Source organism: Vicia villosa, unplaced genomic scaffold, assembly GCF_029867415.1.
Source record: "Vicia villosa cultivar HV-30 ecotype Madison, WI unplaced genomic scaffold, Vvil1.0 ctg.000073F_1_1, whole genome shotgun sequence".
NCBI classification, from domain to species: Eukaryota; Viridiplantae; Streptophyta; class Magnoliopsida; order Fabales; family Fabaceae; genus Vicia; species Vicia villosa.
In genome coordinates this window covers 1738542-1751730 of record NW_026704997.1, presented here as the reverse complement: position 1 = coordinate 1751730, position 13189 = coordinate 1738542, and positions in this window count along the sequence as shown.

The following is a 13189-nucleotide window of genomic DNA, read 5'->3' as shown; positions in this document are numbered from 1 at the left end:
CTTGATGTGATGCATGTTGAGAAAAATGTGTGTGATATTTTGATAGAAACACTTCTAAACATTCTAGGCAAGACTAAAGATAATAAAAATTCCCGTTTATTTATGATGGAAATGGGTATACGACAATAATTGACTCTAGAAGATAGAGGAAAAGATCTTATTTTCCCCTGTCATGTCACAATCTAAAAAGGAAAAGAAAAGTTTTTGTGAGTGTTTGCATGGTATCAAAGTTTCTCAAGGTTACTCTTCAAACATCAAGAAACTTGTATCAATGAAAGATCTCAAGTTAATTGGCTTAAAATCTCATGATTGTCATGTCTTGGTGCAACGACTTCTACCAGTGGCATCCTTCCACAAAATGTAAGAGTAACTATAATCATATTGTGCTTATTCTTCAATGCTATATGTAATAAAATTCTTGATTTCAAAAAATTAGATGAATTAGAAGATGAGGCTACAATAATATTGTGTCCATTGGAAATGTATTTTCCTCCATCATTTTTCGACATTATGATTCGCTTACTTCTTTATCTAGTCAGAGAAATCAAATTTTGTGGTCTATTTTATTTTATGTGGATGTATCCTATAGAACGATACATGAAGATATTTAAAGGATATATGAAGAATCATCGTCGACCAAAAGTTTCGATCATTGAAAGGTACATCACAAAAGAAGATATTGATTTTTATTTAAACTATTTGTCAGAAACAGAGTCTATTGGAATTCCAAAGTCTCGTAATGCTGACAGATTTGAAGGTAGTACTCAAGGTTTAAATGTTAAGTCAATGGATCGTGATGTAGTAATTTAAGCACATTTAGATATATTGAATAATCTTAATGTAGTTGAACGTTACATAGTTACTCATAAAGCAATTATAAAGAAAAATATCCCGAACGAATGACAAGTGGTTGTTGACACCACATAACAATAAATTCATAAGTTGGTTTGATAAGAGGATTTCTAATGATGATGGTGCATCTGAGACAATTAAATGGTTGTCGTACATGCCAAAATTTATTGTGATAACTTAGACATACGATATTTCTAATTATTCCTTTTATACAAAAGCAAAAGATGATCGTAGTACAATTCAAAATAGTGGGGTTATGGTTGAGGCCGAATCCATATTTTTCTCTAGTTCAAAAGATAAGAATCTTATTTTGAAAACCACCGCGTTCAATGGTATCATTGAGAAGATTTTTGAGATTTACTGTGTTATTTTTAAAGTTTCTTTTTTAAATGCAAGTGGGTTTCCAATAACATTCGGTTACAAACAGATGAATTAGGATTCACACGGGTTAACCTTGGCAAGACAACTTATAAGACTAAACCATTCATCATGGCTACTTAAGCAAAACAATTTTTTTATGTGACAAACCCTGCAGACTTATCAAGCAGATATTCAATTGTTTTCAAAGGAAAACACATTCCTCATAGTGATAATGAAAGTTTTGATATTCCTTCCACTCATTTTTATGCAACACAAGTGTCTATTTCTTATGAAGAAGTTGATAAAGATGATGTGCATGCTATTCATAATGAACATCAATAAGGCATATGGAAAAATTAACAAGTATTTTATATTCTTAATTCATAATTAATTGTATGTTATAATTGCTAATGATGTTATTTTCTAACAACTATTATTATTGAAGTTATATGTGTTTAAAGTCGAAACACCAAGATAGTATTATTTGATGTAATGATGTGTACATTACAGGTTGTTTTGTGTCATTTTGATTTTGATGTAATATACAATTTTTGGCATAATTCAATTCACAAAATGGATGTATTGTTGTTTCTGGTATGATATTGTGGTTAAAAATTTGGGAATTCGATCTGTAAATCAGAAAAATATATATATATTAAAAAAATAATATCACAACAATTTTTAATTCAACCGTTGTTATAAATAGAGCGTTATCTCGAATAATAAAACCCAAGAATGACTTTGTTAGGATTCGAACCCAGAACCTATGAATTATCTCACAACAGTCGTTTCCTTCACCAATAGTTATAAGTAGCACACTATCTAACTTATAATCACGGTCACACGCCCGTTGTGCTAACCAACATACATACAATCACACGCTACCTAACAAGGGATGTGCAACTGTCATTATATGTGTTTCACAACCTTCATTATATGTGTTTTCCATAATAGTGTAAACTCTTGTCTTGACATTGAAAATGCAAAAGTAGTGGGTAGTGGTCTGATTTAGTCCTCACCAAAGTAGAACAAAAAATGGTAGTGCAAGTATCAATCCAAGCTTGATTGCAAATAGTCCTATCCAATCTTTTTTGGGTATGGGCAACACCTTTCCTACCATTAGACCAGGTGAAAGTTGCCCCAAAAGTAGGCAGGTGAATCAAATGGTCCATATCAGTCCAAGTAGCAAAATCCTCCATTGGGCATTTAGCCGGAGAATGGGAACCATTGTATTCATAAGATCCCAATATGGTATTGATAGAATATAAGGTTTGAACTTTTAAATTAGAGTTCAATTTTTCTCCATATTTCTTTATTTTTTTCATTGAAAAAATCCACTATTCATTAGAGTTAGCTCTTATGTGTCGCGAAGTCTGATTAGTTTGCATAATTATAATTTTAAAATCTATATCAAAATTTATGGTGTTTCACAAAAGCAATACATTAAGTTTCTTTAATTCACTAAATTTTATCCTCTCTATTATATTTAATATTTTTATGTTAAATATTATTCATTATTATATAAAAAAATCAAAAGATATGGTGGTAATTCATGTTAGGGGTGAGTGGGGGTAACTTAACTGATAGATGTCAGTTAGGTAGTTTGGGTTATATGAGTGTAAGTTACTGATTTAAACTATCTCAATGAATAATTATGGTGAAATTGTTTATGATCAAAGCATTGCGAATAAATGTGCACTATATCTCTTTCAAATTTGATTATGCGGTGAAAATTGAGGAAGTAATATATATGTTTGTAATGAAGGTTGAAGAATTGCAGTGTTTTTTTAGAAGCACATGAACAAATGGTATTTGAAAGAATCAAAGAATGAGTGAACGAGCGAGCGCTGCAAACTCAAAAGTCCGAGAAAGAAGGTGGTTTAAAATATAACGGAAATGATAAATAATAAAAAATGATCCCATCAAGTAATCCAAGAATCATAATCAACCTGAATTTTTTATAAGAAACAATAATACTCATCAAGATATTAAAAAGAAAGAAACCAATGTGAAGTAAAATATACACAAAACTAATTATGATTTCTCTATTTTTCATACATTTGTGTAGTAAAATAGTTCTAATAAATGGTACGTATTAGAGTTTGATTAAGTGTAGAGGCACGTGGATTATAGCTCATCAAACAATGATGGCATTGTCTTCTCGTGAAACTGAGTATATCTAGCATGTAGTGCAACTTGTCAAAAAGTACGACTGCAATCTATGTTGATTGAGATGAGGATAAATAAAGAGGAAGAAGTGAAACTAATGGTAGAACAAATTAACAATTAATCTTGCAAAAAATCTCATAGCTCAAACAAGTACATTGAAACCAAATTTTCTTTTCGACTTCGATGTCAAGTAAGTAAGGGCAAGATTACTTACAACTAGCTAACTGATGTTTTTACCAAGCCACTCAAGATTGAAAAATTCAAAGAGATGAAGAGGATACCCAAATTAACAAGTGTTAAGACTATAAATTAAGAGACACTATTAAAATGTAATTCAAATTTAAAAAGTGTTAGTTGAATTACTTATTATGCAAGTAACTAACTAAATTAGTAAGCTAATTGGGCATTATTAGTAATTGTAAATCTAACTAATGGTCTATATATATAGACATCAAGTAATCATTAAGAATAAGAACTAATTTGAAGTGGAATAAACAAAACTCAAGAAGATGAAGAGCATGCTTAAAGTAATAAGTGTAAAGATTTTGAATTAAGAAGCTAGCTATGTTGAAGTGTAATTAATTCAAGTTTAGAAGGTGTTAGTTCAATTACTTATTACACAAGGAGTTAACTAACTAAGTTGATTAGGTAGTAAGACATTGTTAATAATTGTAAGTCAAATTAATAGTGTTTAAATAAATATCTTGTAACCATTAACAATAAGAACTATTATGAAGTGCAATACACACATAAATTAATTTTGCTTTCATATTTTTCTTCTTCTACATATATATGTTTTGTGACAGCTATACCTTAAAGCATGATCTCCACTAGCTAAAATGGTAGCATATCTTGGAAGATTGAAGATGAAAATAGAGTGAGATCAGACACTTGGAATGGAATAAAAAAAGAGAAGACGCACTTAAAAAGAAAAGAGAGCCTCAAAAGGGCTGAAAGTTAATCGTCAAAGGAAGAAATTTTGATGTGAAAGGACTGGTTTTGGTGGGCTGTCTCAATTTAATTTCACAAGAAAATTTGCATACAACCAATATTTGCATTGTCAGTGACATTTTGGTGGGAAAAAGTGGCCTACCTTTTGTAATTTGATAGAGGGTGTTATACACGTAGGGAAGGGCATCCAATATTGTCTCTATGTATTTATAAATACAGCCAAATATATTCGGATGTCGGTATAAAATTCTAGTATACATCAAGTGTTTTTTTTAAGATATTAGATGTTGACATCAATATATATATATATATATATATATATATATATATATATATATATATATATATATATATATATATATATATATATATATATACACCGTGAATAATAAAAAAAAAAAGTAAAATTCTAGCAAATTTTTTGTAAGACGGATAATAGATAGACTTACAAAATTAGCAATGTAACGTCCAAGTTAATAGATGAATAATAAAAAAATAGAGTAAATTTTAGTTATATGATACCTTAGGTATCACATATAAGGTATCACATAATGTAACTTATATATGGTGGCAATTAAAGATGTCTCATACTTTCTGACATGAAATGCGGAGAACATTAAATAAATATTTAATGGTGGATACCATAGGTCTCACATAATGTATCTTATATACGGGGACAGTTAAAGATGTCCCATACTTTCTGACATGAAATGCGGAGAACATTAAATAAATATTTAATGGTGAATAACCGCCAAAGATATGGGCTGAATAGGAGTCTTGAGATTTTAGATGTGTTTATTTTTAACACGATATGACTTTAGATTGATGAGTGAATCTTCTTGTCATTTGACCTTCTATTTGGATCGCAACAAATTAAGTATGGATGGTTTTGAAATATTAGACTTTTACATCAGTATTTTTTGATCACATTAGATACGATACAGTTGAAAAAATATTTTTTATAAAACAAACCTAAACAATTTTGAACACAAAGTCATTTTAAATCAAAATTAGTTCTACTAACTTGATTCAAACAAACTCAATCAAAAAGCAAACTATGTTTGAATGAAAATATTAGGAGTTTGATAAAATTGAGTTAAACAAAAAATTTTGTTTGAATGCAAAAATTCAAACCTAACTTTAAATTAATTTAAAATCTATTTCAAAGGCAGAACAATATCCTACTTCAACACACTCAAACATTATTATTTTTCTTCTAAAATAACTTTTCTATTTCATATATGTAAAATTAAATATGGGTTAATATACTTATTACAAAAATAACATTTTTTCTTGCTCATAAATATTATTATTCTTTATTTTTCCAATATATTTTTTAAAATATTTTGTTCCAATTACATCATCCGGACATGTAAAAAGACACTATCTTTTAAGTTGTGTATTTTTTGTACACAGATTAAATATTTTTAAAATGTTGGTGGAAGACAAAATATCAATAAATAAATAAATATAAGAAAAAACATTTCGTGCTTGAGAAGGTCTCATAACATTTATCAAGTTATAAAAGGAAAGACATAAAACAATTGTGGCCCAGTACATTATAATATTTGAGGATTTTTCTGTTTGACTTTTGTGCCATTGTTCAACCTGCAGAACCTGAACCAATGCATTTCTAATATGTTTTTCTATGTTTTATTATTCTAATTAGAAACTGCAAAAGATACTTCAAGCCTTTGAGTCTCACAGTGACCAACACATATAGAAATTGTTAACTGCATAATTAACCTCTCTCATCGAGTAAAACAATTACCATCAATTTTTCATAGAAAAATGACAGACATACTTGTGTCTTTAACATATAATAATACAATAGTACACAGAACACTACCATATCTTAGTAAAACAGTTTCATTTTATAATCCAAAACCAACAAAAATTCTACTAATTTCAAAACCTCAAAACTAGTGAAAACATATTAGTTTTAAGAGAGATTAGGCCATAGATATCTTCTTAGCATTTAAAATTATTAGAAGGTCAAACAAAGAAAATAATCAAACACATAGCAACCTGCAATTGGCTACTAGTGTGCTTTAAAGTTTGGAATAGGCACTGAGATCAATAGGGAAATTTATTAGAAGATCATATACAGATATATTTTTTTGAAGAGTGCATCATGACCAATTTATTGCACCCTTCATAGTATATGCAACCAATGCATGCATATTGGGGTTGGTAACATTTTATAGTAATAAGATTGTCAGAAGGTAACAGAAGTTTCTTTTACTAATAAAGAAAAATAGAATCTTTTAGTTGAGATTGGTAAGATGAGAGTGTTTTCCTGCTCCAATGTGTGAGATTGAGAGAGACAAAAGGCATGGAAACATGTAATACAAATTGGAAACCTAAATGTTGCACCAACAAGATAAGTCAAGCCAAATTGCCCATAATATTTAAGACCTTGCAATTAATACTCCATACATAATTAAATATAAGTATTTCAAATATGGATCTGATTGAAATTTTAGTGGACCGTCCATATTGTGTCTAGGTTAGACATTTTAGGTTCATACTAGGGTCAGTCCAATTAATTTGGAGACTTCCTCCAAATTTGAAAATAAATTTAAATTAAAAAATATAATTATAATAATTAAAAAAACGCTTTAAAAATATAATTATATATTAATTATGAGTTTAATTATAATTGTTTGATTTTTGGTCAATCTTATTTTTTATATATTGATTTTTTATTATAATTTTTTTTAAGTATTGAATTTTTGTTTTATAACATTTTTTATATCTAGTAAAGGAAAAAAATTAGGCCTCCAAGAATTTGGGGCCTTGTTTGGCAGAGTATGTTGTAGATAAGGGTGAAGGATTTAACCTGTCACCTTTAGTTATACTTGACATTTGTATATATTATGTGTTTTTATCGTTATACACTTGCTTAGAGTTACAAAATTTCAAAGACTATGAGTTTTTATCGGAAATTTCAAAACTACATTAAAAATTTCAAAATTTCCAGTAAAAAACCATAACTTTCATGAGTTTTTACTGAAAGATTTTCGGTAAAATTTTGAAAGTTTTTACTAGAAATTTCAAAATGTATGAGTTATTATCGAAAATTTTGAAATTTTCGATGAAAACTCTTGTGTTTTTTACCAAAGATTTCAAAATGCATGTTCTTACCGGAAATTTTGAAAATTCCGATAAAATTCGTATTGGCAATTTAAAAATGAATTACCAGAATTTTGGCCTCTTATTGAAAATTTCGTTTGCACTTTTTAACTTAAATTTGTCCACGGACAATTTGGGAATTATGAAAATATGCGGGGGTCTCAAGTATAACTAGAGGGGTGGCAGGTTAAATTCTCGAAGGGGTGGCAAAATAGGCTTGACCCATTAGGCATGCCCATTTTTCCAACACTTTAGTGCGGGGAGGACCAAGGGTTTAGGCCCGCACCTAGAGCTGTCAAAATGGGTTATCCGACCCTAAATGAAGGGGTACCATTAATATATATTTTTTAAATTTTATAATTATGCGGGCCTAATAGGTTACGCACGACCCATAATGGCTAGCTCTAATGGGTAACGGGCTTTTTAGAGATGGAATAAAAAAAAATCCTAAAAAATATGGACTCTAATTTTAAGGCCTAAATCCAATAATTTTTTGGGCCTAGCGGATTGGCCAATATGGGCTAGTCCATTTTGACAGTTATACCCACACTTTCTAATGTGTCTATCCCACCTTGTTTTTTTTGGGTTTTTACGAACACATACATTTACATGAATTTATAGTTATGTGGATCTAACGAGCTACTCTCGGTCCAAACGGACTATCCCTAACGGGTAGCGGACTTTTTAAGGTCGGGCTAAAAAAGCCCTAAAAAATATTACCTCTAAGTTTAAGACTTAAGTCCAATGTTTTTTCAAGTTTGGCGGGCCGGCCTATATGGGCTTGCCCATTTTGATGACTTTACTTGTCGTGCATAAAGGTGTTAAACAAAGTGACTCCAAACAAAAAAGACAGAATAAATTGTGGTATTTAAAATTAGTGATTAATTTTAAAAAAATTCTTTACTTAAAACACCGGTTTGTATTAGTATTGAGATAACACATAGAAAAACAACCAAAATAAATAAACTAGGAAAATGAATGACGAAAAATAAAGAGATAGAGTTAGAAGATGCCACCAAGATTTATAAAGGTTTGGCCGAATGTTGATTTAGTTCTCTCCCAAATAAATCTTCTTGAAAGTTTTAATAATAACTTCAGCTTTTTCGGGTTATACTCACGAACCTTTGTTATAAGCGAATCAAGAGATTTTACACTGATTTATCCCTCAACCAAACAAGAGTTTTACCACAGGCTGATCTCACGAATCAGATAGAGATTTTATCAGTTAATCTTAATAACTAAAGAGAACTTTTATTGGGCTGAGTTATAGAATCAAACAAAAAAAATCATTTTCATTGAATTATCTTTAGAACAAAACAGAACCTTCAAGTAAATTGTACTCTTGAAATAATCAAACAATAGCACGACAGTAGTACAAACTTTTATTAGGGCCGGCCTAATCAATCGGGACGCCCTGTTCTAATTTAAAATTATAATAATTAAAAAGACGTATAAAAAATATAATTATATATTAATTATTATGTTTATTGTTTTCCTGATGATCAATTCCGCATTGTTTATCAGCAAGTGATCTAATAGTAGTGATGATGTAAAATTGTAATTCTACAATAAATTATTAAATTAATATTGTTTTTATTCATACTTAAGTAATACTTATAAAATTCAATTTCCTAAATAAAGAAAATTAAGAATTGAGAATTTTCTTAATACTTAGAAAATTAAGTAATTCTACAATAATACATTTAATAAAAAAACTCTTTGTTCTTTTAATCTACAAATGTATTTAAAAATAGAAACTATATGCCTAATCCTTTAATTCTGTAATATTATTATAAAGGCAAGAAAAAAGAAAAAAAAAAGCAAAAGTATATAGTTCAATTGGATTGGTGGTGGATAGAATTGATTCTGAGAGAATTGAGTTTGGTAGAATTGATTTTAATAGAATTGAGTTTACAAGAATTGATTTATGTTTGGATACAATGATATAGAAGTGATTGTTATCCATTAATGTTGTTTGGATAGTTTTAACAAAATTGATTTTGAATTGTATAATTACCAAAATGGTAATAAATTCTAGTACAAATCAAAAAGAAAAGAAGTAATTGATGAAAACTAAAGAGGGTAAAGTAGGAAATTTTAAAAGAGTTGTAATAAATAATATATAATAAATGTAGAATTGATTCTACTAAACTCAAAAGCTAGGAATTGTAGCTTCTACTAGAATTGCTTTTGGAGGAGGAGAATTGATTTTGAAAAAGTATCCAAACAAGATATAAAAAAAACCAATTATCAAGTTGAAGTGGACTAGAAGTGCTTTTGGGGCTTGTAGAAGCCAATCCAAACATGCACTGAGACTATCTCCTTCACATATGACGTAGGTAGTGTAATCTCACTCTTACTTTTGTTTTTGGAGCAAAGTGTCATTTTTTGAAAATTTCTTTACCCACCTCCCTATGGGTGGTCACCTCCTGCGAAAAACCAAAACTACCCCTGCTTCGGAAGTTTATTTTCGAAAGCGTGTTTTTTTAAAAAAATTGACTTACTTCGGAAGTTCATTTCCGAAACAATTATTTCGGAAGTTCACTTCCGAAATACTGCGATTTCTGCAGATTTATCAAAACACTCCCCCTCCCCCAATCATTTACCCTAAATCAAAACAAAAAGTGGCAGAGGCGAAAATTTGTGCAAACAGAATTCCAAAGCTGCATCAAGGCTCCAATCACACTGCTAAACAACATTCAAAAGCCCTCAATCCTAACACTTTGTAAGTTTTGAAATTTTTAGATCTATTATTCAAATGCATGTTATTTAGGGTTTTAATTGCATAAATGATATATGGCTAGGTTGTTAGTAGTATTTAGGTTGTTTAGAAGCATTTTGATTTGGTTTGAAGGTTGATTTAGGGGTCTGCCATGGAAGTTGCAGGAAATTGCATCGCAGGGGTGTTTCGGAAGTTCATTTCCGAAAACACCTCCCTCCCAGTTTTCGGAAATGAACTTCCGAAATGTATCAGAAGTTCAAATTTTTTTGTTTACAGAAACATGTCTTCTAGAGAGGGCGCTAAGGGAAGAAAGGATTCTTCAAAGAAAGAGGTGAAAGAGGTGAAGGAGGTGAAGGAGGTGAAGGAGAAGAAGAAGGTTTCGACCGGCTCTACTTCTCGTTCCCAGGGGGCCCGGGGCCCGGATGCTCAAGCTCAGTCTTCAGGCGTGAGAGTCGTGATCAACGCTGATGGTTCTGAGACTGAGTGGGATGAGGATTGGTATAATTATCTTCATTCGGAAGAGTTCGCTCGTCGGGAAGAATAACGTGTTTTTTTTTGTTTGATGTGTATTTTGTAACGCTCGTCGGGCAGAATAACATGTTTTTGTTTTGTTTTATTCTGATTTCGGATTGTATCGCACAGTGTATTTGTATTGGATTTATCATGTTAGTTTTTGGAAGTGGTAACCGGGGTCGGAACATATGACGGATGAGGTGGATGTCTGGAGGAAGTAGAACTGGAGATACGTCCACCACGAGACAAAGTAGCCAATCAATGTAAGCTATAGTTTATGATTATCATCTGGGGAGGTCATTTCTAAAAAATCAAGATTAAAAATAATAAGATTTTTTTTCCAATTTTTTGTAATGACGTCCCCTGATGATAATGATAAATTATAGCTTACATTGATTGGCTCCTTTGTCTCGCGGTGGACGTACCTCCGGGTCTTCTTCCTCCGGACATCCACCTCCTCCATCATATGTTTCGGCTCCGGTTACACCTCCTCCGTCATTTGTTACTTTCAGTTGTACGTATTTTTATTAAAATAATAAATAAACCTTTTGAAATTTGGAAGCCTTTTTTTTCTCCCCACCACTCTCTCATCCCCACCTACCCGTGTTTAACAATATGTAACTTTAATTTTATGTAATATTATCGTTGTAATTTTCACCCGATTAAATAAAGCGAATTGTTCATTTTCTTCTGTCCAGACCTATTTTCGGAAGTGCATTTCCGAATTCCTCCAAGGGGGGTGCGCTCGGAGATGAACTTCCGAAACACCACATTTTCTGAAAAGTGACTTTATTTCGGAGATGCATCTCCGAAATCAATATTTTATATTAAAAAAAACACGTTTTCGGAAGTTCATTTCCGAAAACACCTTTTTCAAGAAAAAAAGTACAGTTTCAGAAATGAACTTCCGAAACAAGGGGTATTGTGGTAAATTCACCGGAGGTGGCCAAGAAGGTTGGGAGGTGGGTGAAGAAATTCTCCATTTTTTTTATATAACTAATTAAAAAAATAAGCCCCACCAAATATGAGGCTCAATGTTGTATAGCTGATTGCACCGGTGAATAGTTGGCCTTGACTTTTATCACTTGTAATTTTCACTCACAAAACATTAAATAACTTTTGATGAAGAAAAAAATATATCAACGAGAGAATGGGAGGATGGTAAAATAAAGAAGAATAAGAAACTTCTAAAATTTCATATATTTTCAAATGAGGAAATATAACAACAACAAAATAACTCATTGATTCTTATTTAAAAGGTGATGTCATAATAATAAAATTATTTTTATTAAAAAGTATTTCAAACTCAAACTCAATCATTGTTTGTTAATTTTTTTTTTTAATAATATAGTGTTTAAAATTTCCCGTGAATAAATAAGATATCACATATTTTAAAGAAATGTTATCTGTATTCAAAGTAACACATACACCGTATAATGATACGGTTTTCTTTTTTTAAAATATTTAATATTTATTTTTTATTTTGCCAACTCACAAACAATCACATGGGCATGTTGAATATGATACGGTATACACCTATGGTGTATGATTTTGGTGTACACATAGCAACCCTCCATATTTTAATATGCTTTCTTTTAATTAGGTTTTATACCGTTATTAATATAACACATTTAATAGAAAAGTTTGTTAAATCTTTTTATGCATTTGAGAATTGATGTATATAAAAATTATTTTAGCACGTGACATTTATTTTTGGGGAAAAACACGCGTGACTTTAGATGTTACATGAACTCAATTTATTTATAAGTATTTTTAAATGGTGAATTCTTTGGTACCTTTGAATTTAATTAAGTATCGATACTCACGTCTAATCAATTAAAGTTATTGTCATGTCACTTTTTAAATTATTTTATTTAAAATAAATTAAAAATTTAAATTAATTTGCACTAAATATATCAATACTCAACTATTTATAATGAGTATATAAGAATTTACATCTTTTAATTTCCATATTGTTACGTGACCTCTCTTTATATATGTGTACGTCAGTTTAGTTTATGCATTGCTTGTGGATTCAGTCATATACTCTGTTGGTTAAAGAATATCTAATAATTTTGTTTTTAATCCTTGAGCTTATAACATAGTTTGTAAGCTAGCTAAAGATAATAGCTAATTGAATTTATAACATTTAATAAAATTAACAGTTTGACTAATTTATACTTGTAAAATTACAAATAAAAATTATATTTAATTAATATTTAACTTTTTCATTGAATATACCAGAAGAAAAATTGAGAGAAAAAAATTATAAACTATTTGAATTAGTTTATCAAAAAACTATAAATCAATAAAAATAAAAATAAATTATAAACTCTTAAGAAAATGATATTACCAAATCTTATTTAAAGATATGGGCTTATAACTCATAGATATAAGACATAGTCTATAAGGAGTTATATATGCCTTGCACCCCTATAAGTTATACTTGACACCCCTACACTTTTGACAATTTGACCAATATACTAT